Source organism: Sinohyriopsis cumingii, chromosome 1 (genome assembly GCF_028554795.1).
Source record: "Sinohyriopsis cumingii isolate HCF-2022 chromosome 1, ASM2855479v2, whole genome shotgun sequence".
NCBI classification, from domain to species: domain Eukaryota; kingdom Metazoa; phylum Mollusca; class Bivalvia; order Unionida; family Unionidae; genus Sinohyriopsis; species Sinohyriopsis cumingii.
The window spans coordinates 138,856,168-138,862,417 of record NC_142961.1 but is presented as its reverse complement, the minus strand read 5'-3'; the positions used below and the strand labels follow the sequence as shown (position 1 = coordinate 138,862,417).

Genomic DNA, 6,250 nt, shown 5'->3' with positions numbered 1-6,250 from the left:
ATGAATCAAGTGCATGTACCGTGATGATACTGAAACAGAGATTTTCAATTAAACTGCGCTAATGCATCAGACTGGCAAGTTTTCTGTGTGTGCTACTCATATTGATAACAAAAATCTATAGCATCGTTCTTATTGAATAATCTACAGACAAATGTGTGTGTGTGTGTGTGTTTGTGTTTTCTAATTTTCGTTTATTGTTTCTTATCGACCTCTTGTAACGATAAGATTTGTGTGAATAATTATTATATACTTCCTGGTGAAGAATCTACAAGACAATCTCAGTGTTCTAAAATATTGTTCTTATTCACCTTAAACGGTTATGCTCTGTGTAAATTGTCGTTTTTATTTTGTGAAACAAGCCACTAGAACTACAATACTGGTATATCAATAGAATGCAACAGTTATGTTTGCTGTTAAATATATTCTTGGAAATAATGAAATCTAACTTTTCATTTGACAAGTTGATATGATATAATTTTGATGCCCGTGGTATCCTGTTGTATTATTTCATCTTGGATATATTTAGACGCTAGAAGAAAGAAATTGAGCCAACACAATTATTTCTCCTGTGTTGAGAACAATATCCCAATTCACGATTATTATCCTTATATGATGAGGGATTTATGCTATTTTAAATTTTATTGTAGTGTTCATGTTTATTTCAATTAATTTGGTCTCTTGATTAAATCCGTTGCACGTTTTTCTACTTATTTAACTCAATTTCTTGTCTCTAATCATTGCACTCATTGGAACAATAGAAAGACTAAATACACAATAAATTTATTAACTGACAATAACTATATAAACTAAAAATGGATACCTGTTTTATAATTGTAGGATCACATGATGTATACTCTTTAGATATCATTATAGTTTGAAATGGCTTGTGTTTATTTTCTCTTTTCTATGTAGAGATCCTCTCAAAATTGTTTCTATTTTATGTGTGTATATATTGTGAGTGAATGTTTGTGGAATGGAATGTATCGACGTTTCTTTAGTTTCTTGTACGTATTAATTTCGTTCTTTTCACTAATATATTCTATAATATATTATTTTATATCGGTCTACAGATACCAAGTTTTAGTGCCCTTAAGAGTTGCACGTATATTTAGCATATGGGGGTGTACACCTCCAGCCAGCAATACATCTGTAATTCGAAAGTAAATGAAATCATCTCTTTTTTTTAAAAATAAATCTAATAATTGAAAATAATTAGTAAATAATGCAAATAGACAAATTATAGGCTTTACATGTTTCTTATTTTAGCTTTGAGCACAAATATACAAACATTCTAGTAATGTTTTGGTGTTTATTAAATATATTAAGCATCAACATAAGCTCTAGTCACACCCACACGTATTGTCACCTGTAAAGAACATCAATGCATCATGGCTTAGGTGACAAAGAGAGTTTTGTACTAGGTTAACCTATGTACAAACATCCGATGCACAGTTTGCTTTCTCATAAATCAACATTTTAAAAATATTTCTCTCAAATACACGATAGACTAAGGACATACAATGTGTATAGTGCCGTTTGGGTGTACTTCCAGTATACATATGCACACTCAAATACGCTATCGATTATCTCCATTATTTACCTACATATGTACCCGTTACACTGACCTTTAGCCACTCTGTGTATGTCTGTCTCTCTGATCTATTTGACACTGTTGAAGGACCATTATGATGGGTGAACTTTCTTTCTATTGACTCCATAACTATCTACTTACGTACCCGTCACCTTGCCCTTTAGCCTTTCTCTCTCTCTCTAGCTCAACATTCGATTTGGCACAAAACATCTACCCCACGTTCGATACACAACTTTGATGTACATTTATGCCAATATATTTGTCAAAAAATTAATTGGAGAGCTACCTAACATTGAATTGTTTGGGAGGATTGGAGGTAACAAAATGGGCTGTCAGTGTGAACTGACGATAAAAGATAATCACTCTAGCCAAACAGACAAATTCTCTCCTCTGATGAGATCTATCAATGCAATGTATATACAGGTCAGTCCGTCCTAATATTGACAAAGTTGTAACATTTGTTCAAATGGTGAATGATTACTTCTCTGGTTTGACATCCAGCATGTTTTAAATGAAAACTGAAGCCATTAATATGCGTAGGAATTTGTTTTAATGAAAATCTTAAATTGCATTATTTACTAATTATTAAATATCTTAAATTGTGGGCACGTTAAAATATGATATATATAAATGCAAAAAGATATCCATGGCTTACAACATTTTATCTCTTTGAAAAGTGGTCTGAATCAGGAAGGTATAATAGATAAAAACACATTAGCAATAGCAAAGAAACCTTGGAAATATAAATGACAACATGTTTGTACACTATCAGTACTTCTCACTGCAATCTAACCTCCTAAGTAGATAATTTCTTGCCAGTATTAGATTTGGATGTATGCCATTCAACAGTAGATTAAAACTGAATAAAACGGACACAATCCATTTTCATCTGCCTAAGCTCTGTATTAATTTTACTTTCTTTTTGTGAAACAAACCACCAGAATTCCAATACTGGTATATCAATAGAATGCAACAGTTATGTTTGCTGTTAAATATATTCTTGGAAATAATGAAATCTAACTTTTCATTTGACGAGTTGATATTATATAATTTTGATGCCCGTGGTATCCTGTTGTATTATTTCAACATTGGATATAATTAGACGCTAGAAGAAAGAAATCGAGCCAACACAATTATTTCTCCTGAGTTGAGAACAATATCCCAATTCACGATTATTATCTTTATATGATCAGGGATTTATGCTATTTTAAATTGTATTGTAGTGTTCATGTTTTATTTCAATTAATTTGGTCTCTTGATTAAATCCGTTGCACATTTTTCTACTTATTTAACTCAATTTCTTGTCTCTAATCATTGCACTCATTGGAACAATAGAAATACTAAATGCACAATAAATTTATTAACTGACAATAACTATATAAACTAAAAATGGATACCTGTTTTATAATTGTAGGATCACATGATGTATACTCTTTGAATATCATTATAGTTTGAAATGGCTTGTGTTTATTTTATCTTTTCTATGTAAAGATCCTCTCAAAATTGTTTCTATTTTATTTGTGTATATATTATGAACGAATGTTTGTGGAATGGAATGTATCGACGTTTCTTTATTTTCTTTTACATATTAATTTCGTTTTTTCACTAATATATTCTATAGTATATTATTTTATATCGGTCAACAGATACAACGTCTTAGTGCCCTTAAGAGTTGTACATATATTTAGCATATGCGGGTGTACACCTCCAGCAAGCAATATCTTTTAAGAACTAATAAATGAAAATAATTAGTAAAGAATGCAAATAGACAAAATATAGGCTTTACATTTTTCTTATTTTAGCTTTGACAACAAATACACAAACATTCTAGTAAACTTTTGGTGTTTGATAAATATATTAAGCATCAACATAAGCTCTAGTCACACCCACACGTATTGTCACCTGTAAAGAACATCAATGCATCATGGCTTAAGTGACAAAGATAGTCTTGTACTAGGTTAACTTATGTACAAACATCCGATGTACAGTTTGCTTTTTTAATAAATCAACATTTTAAAAATATTTCTCTCAAATACACGATAGACTAAGGACATACAATGTGTATAGTGCCGTTTGGGTGTACTTCAAGTAAACATGGGCACACTCAAATACGCTATCTATTATCTGCCATATTTACCTACATACGTACCCGTTACCCTGACCTTTAACCACTAAATGTGTGTCTGTATGTCTGTTTCTCTGATCGATTTGTCACTTTTGAGGGACCTATATGATGGGTGAACTTTCCTTCTATTGACTCCATAACTATCTACTTACGTACCCATCACCTTGCCCTTTAGCCTTTCTCTCTCTCTCTCTCTCTCTCTCTCTCTCTCTCTCTCTCTCTCTCAACATTTGATTTGTCTCAAAACATCTACCCCAACTTTGACGTACATTTATGCCAATATATTTTTCAAAACAGTTAATAGGAGTTCTACCTAACATTGAATTGTTTGGGACGGATGGAGGTAACGAAATGGGCTGCCGTTGTGAACTGATGAGGAAAGATAATCACTCTAGCCAAACAGATACAAATTATATCCTCTTATGAGATTTATCAATGCAGTATATACAGAGGTCAGTCCATCCTAATATTCACAAAGTTGTAACATTTGTTAAAATAGTGAATGATAACTTCCCTGATTTAATAACCAGCATGTTTCAAACGAAAACTGCAGCCATTAATATGCGTAGAAATTTGTTTTAATGAAAATCTAAATTTTCCGTAGTATTCATACAAACTACACATATTGCACATCCAGCCACGTGGACCCCACATTTTAGACCCTGACATTCTTAGCAAGACAAACTCTTTCTTTGAAAACCTCTAAAACAATTTTAAGCCTTTCCATCTTGACGCCACCAGTTTGACATGGTGGCCTAATGTAAAATTTCTATTAGAGACGATAGTCTTCTCCCCATCTTACCATCAGATGCCAGTTTCAGTCTGAAATGGCTTAATATCCTACTATCCACCTACATTCTACATTCGAGAGAACAAAATACTTATTTGGATTGATAAAAGCGGATGATGCAAGAAGAAAAAAAATGAACTGTCAGAAGTGGGATTTGAACCCAGCCCACATTCGTGGACCAGAACACTCTATATAGGTTTATAACCTTGAGTCTGGCGCCTTAGACCACTTGGCCATCCTGACATAAGTATAAGCGTCACGAAACTGACTAATTGTTGAAGGCTTCCATTTATAAAAGCCCTATCTTTTGTAAAGTCATTTGAGTAATGTATGTTTTTATTAAAAATGTATATACTTTGCATACGATAAGTCCATTTTCCATAAACTAACGACAACTGTATTTGACGGGTCTTCTATTTACATTAGACTAATAAATGTTGGGCAACTTCCTCTGTTGTGCAATCTGCATCAGCCATTTTTGTCATATAACTCGCGTCCAAATGGAAGGCCATGGTGCTACAAAAACGGCGAATTTAAAATGCACCATAATTGAATGCATCGGACTGGCATACCTGCCGTGTATGATACGCGTATTGGTGGAAAAATGAATAGCTTCATTTTAATTAAATAATCTACGGATAAATGTGTTTGTGTGTGTTTGTGTTTCTGTGCGTATATTTTAATTTCTCCTTTTGTAGTCTCTGTTTGTCTGTCCCCCTCCGATTTGAATTTGGCACAAACGTCTATCCCACGTACGATACACAAATTTGAATGAAATGCTGACAGTGAAGTGGTGAGTAAAGATAATCATTCTAACCAAAGAGACACAGTTCTCTCCTCATATGAAATGTATCAATGCAGTGTAACTTGAGGTCAGTCCGTCCTAAGATTGGCAAAGCTGCTGTAACAGTTGTTAAAGTGGTGAATGAAAAGTTGCCTGACTTAATATTCAGAATGTCTGAAATAAAATGTGCCGCTACTAACATACGTAACAATTTTGTCTTAATGGAAATCTTAAATTTCCCCTAGCGTTTATACAAACTACACATATTGAACGTACAGTTGCGTGGACCCAATATGTTAGACCCTGAGAATTTTAGCAAAACAAACTCTTTCCGTGAAAACCCTTAAACCACTTTTATGGCTTTCCATCTTGACGCCATCCTTTTCACCATGGCGGCCTAATGTTAGATTTCTGCTAGAGGCAACACTTTTCACCCTCTTTAACATCAGATGCCAGTTTGAGGCTGAAAAGGCTCAATATTCTACTATCGACTTACATTCGAGAGAATAAAATACTTATTTTGATTGATGCGAACGGATGATCCAAGAACAAAAAGTCAGCTGTCAGAAGTGGGATTTGAACCCACGCCCACATTCGTGGACCAGAACACTCTTTGTAGGTTAATAACCTTGAGTCTGGCGCCTTAGACCACTCGGCCATCCTGACATAAGCAAAAGCGTCACGAAACTGACTAATTGTTGAAGGCTTCCATATATAAAAGCCCTATCTTTTGTATAGTCATTGAGTAATGTATGTTTTTATTAAAAATGTATATACTTTGCATACGATAAGTCCATTTTCCATAAACTAACGACAACTGTATTTGACCGGTCTTCTATTTACATTAGACTGATAAATGTTGGGCAACTTCCTCTGGCATCAGCCATTTCTGTTATATAACTCGCGTCAAATGGAAGGCCATAGTGCTACAAAAACGGCGAATTTAAAATGTACCATAAT

At 33.6% G+C, this 6,250-nt stretch overlaps 1 non-coding gene across 1 annotated transcript; it reads right to left on the bottom strand.

Moving 5' to 3' along the window:
* Positions 1-5,851: 5,851 nt before the first annotated feature.
* Trnal-caa (transfer RNA leucine (anticodon CAA)) lies at positions 5,852-5,956 on the bottom strand. The gene is made up of 2 exons: positions 5,919-5,956; positions 5,852-5,897 (listed from the first exon to the last, which is right to left on the bottom strand). It is a non-coding gene; the product is annotated as a tRNA-Leu (tRNA).
* Between the last annotated feature and the right edge of the window lie 294 nt (positions 5,957-6,250).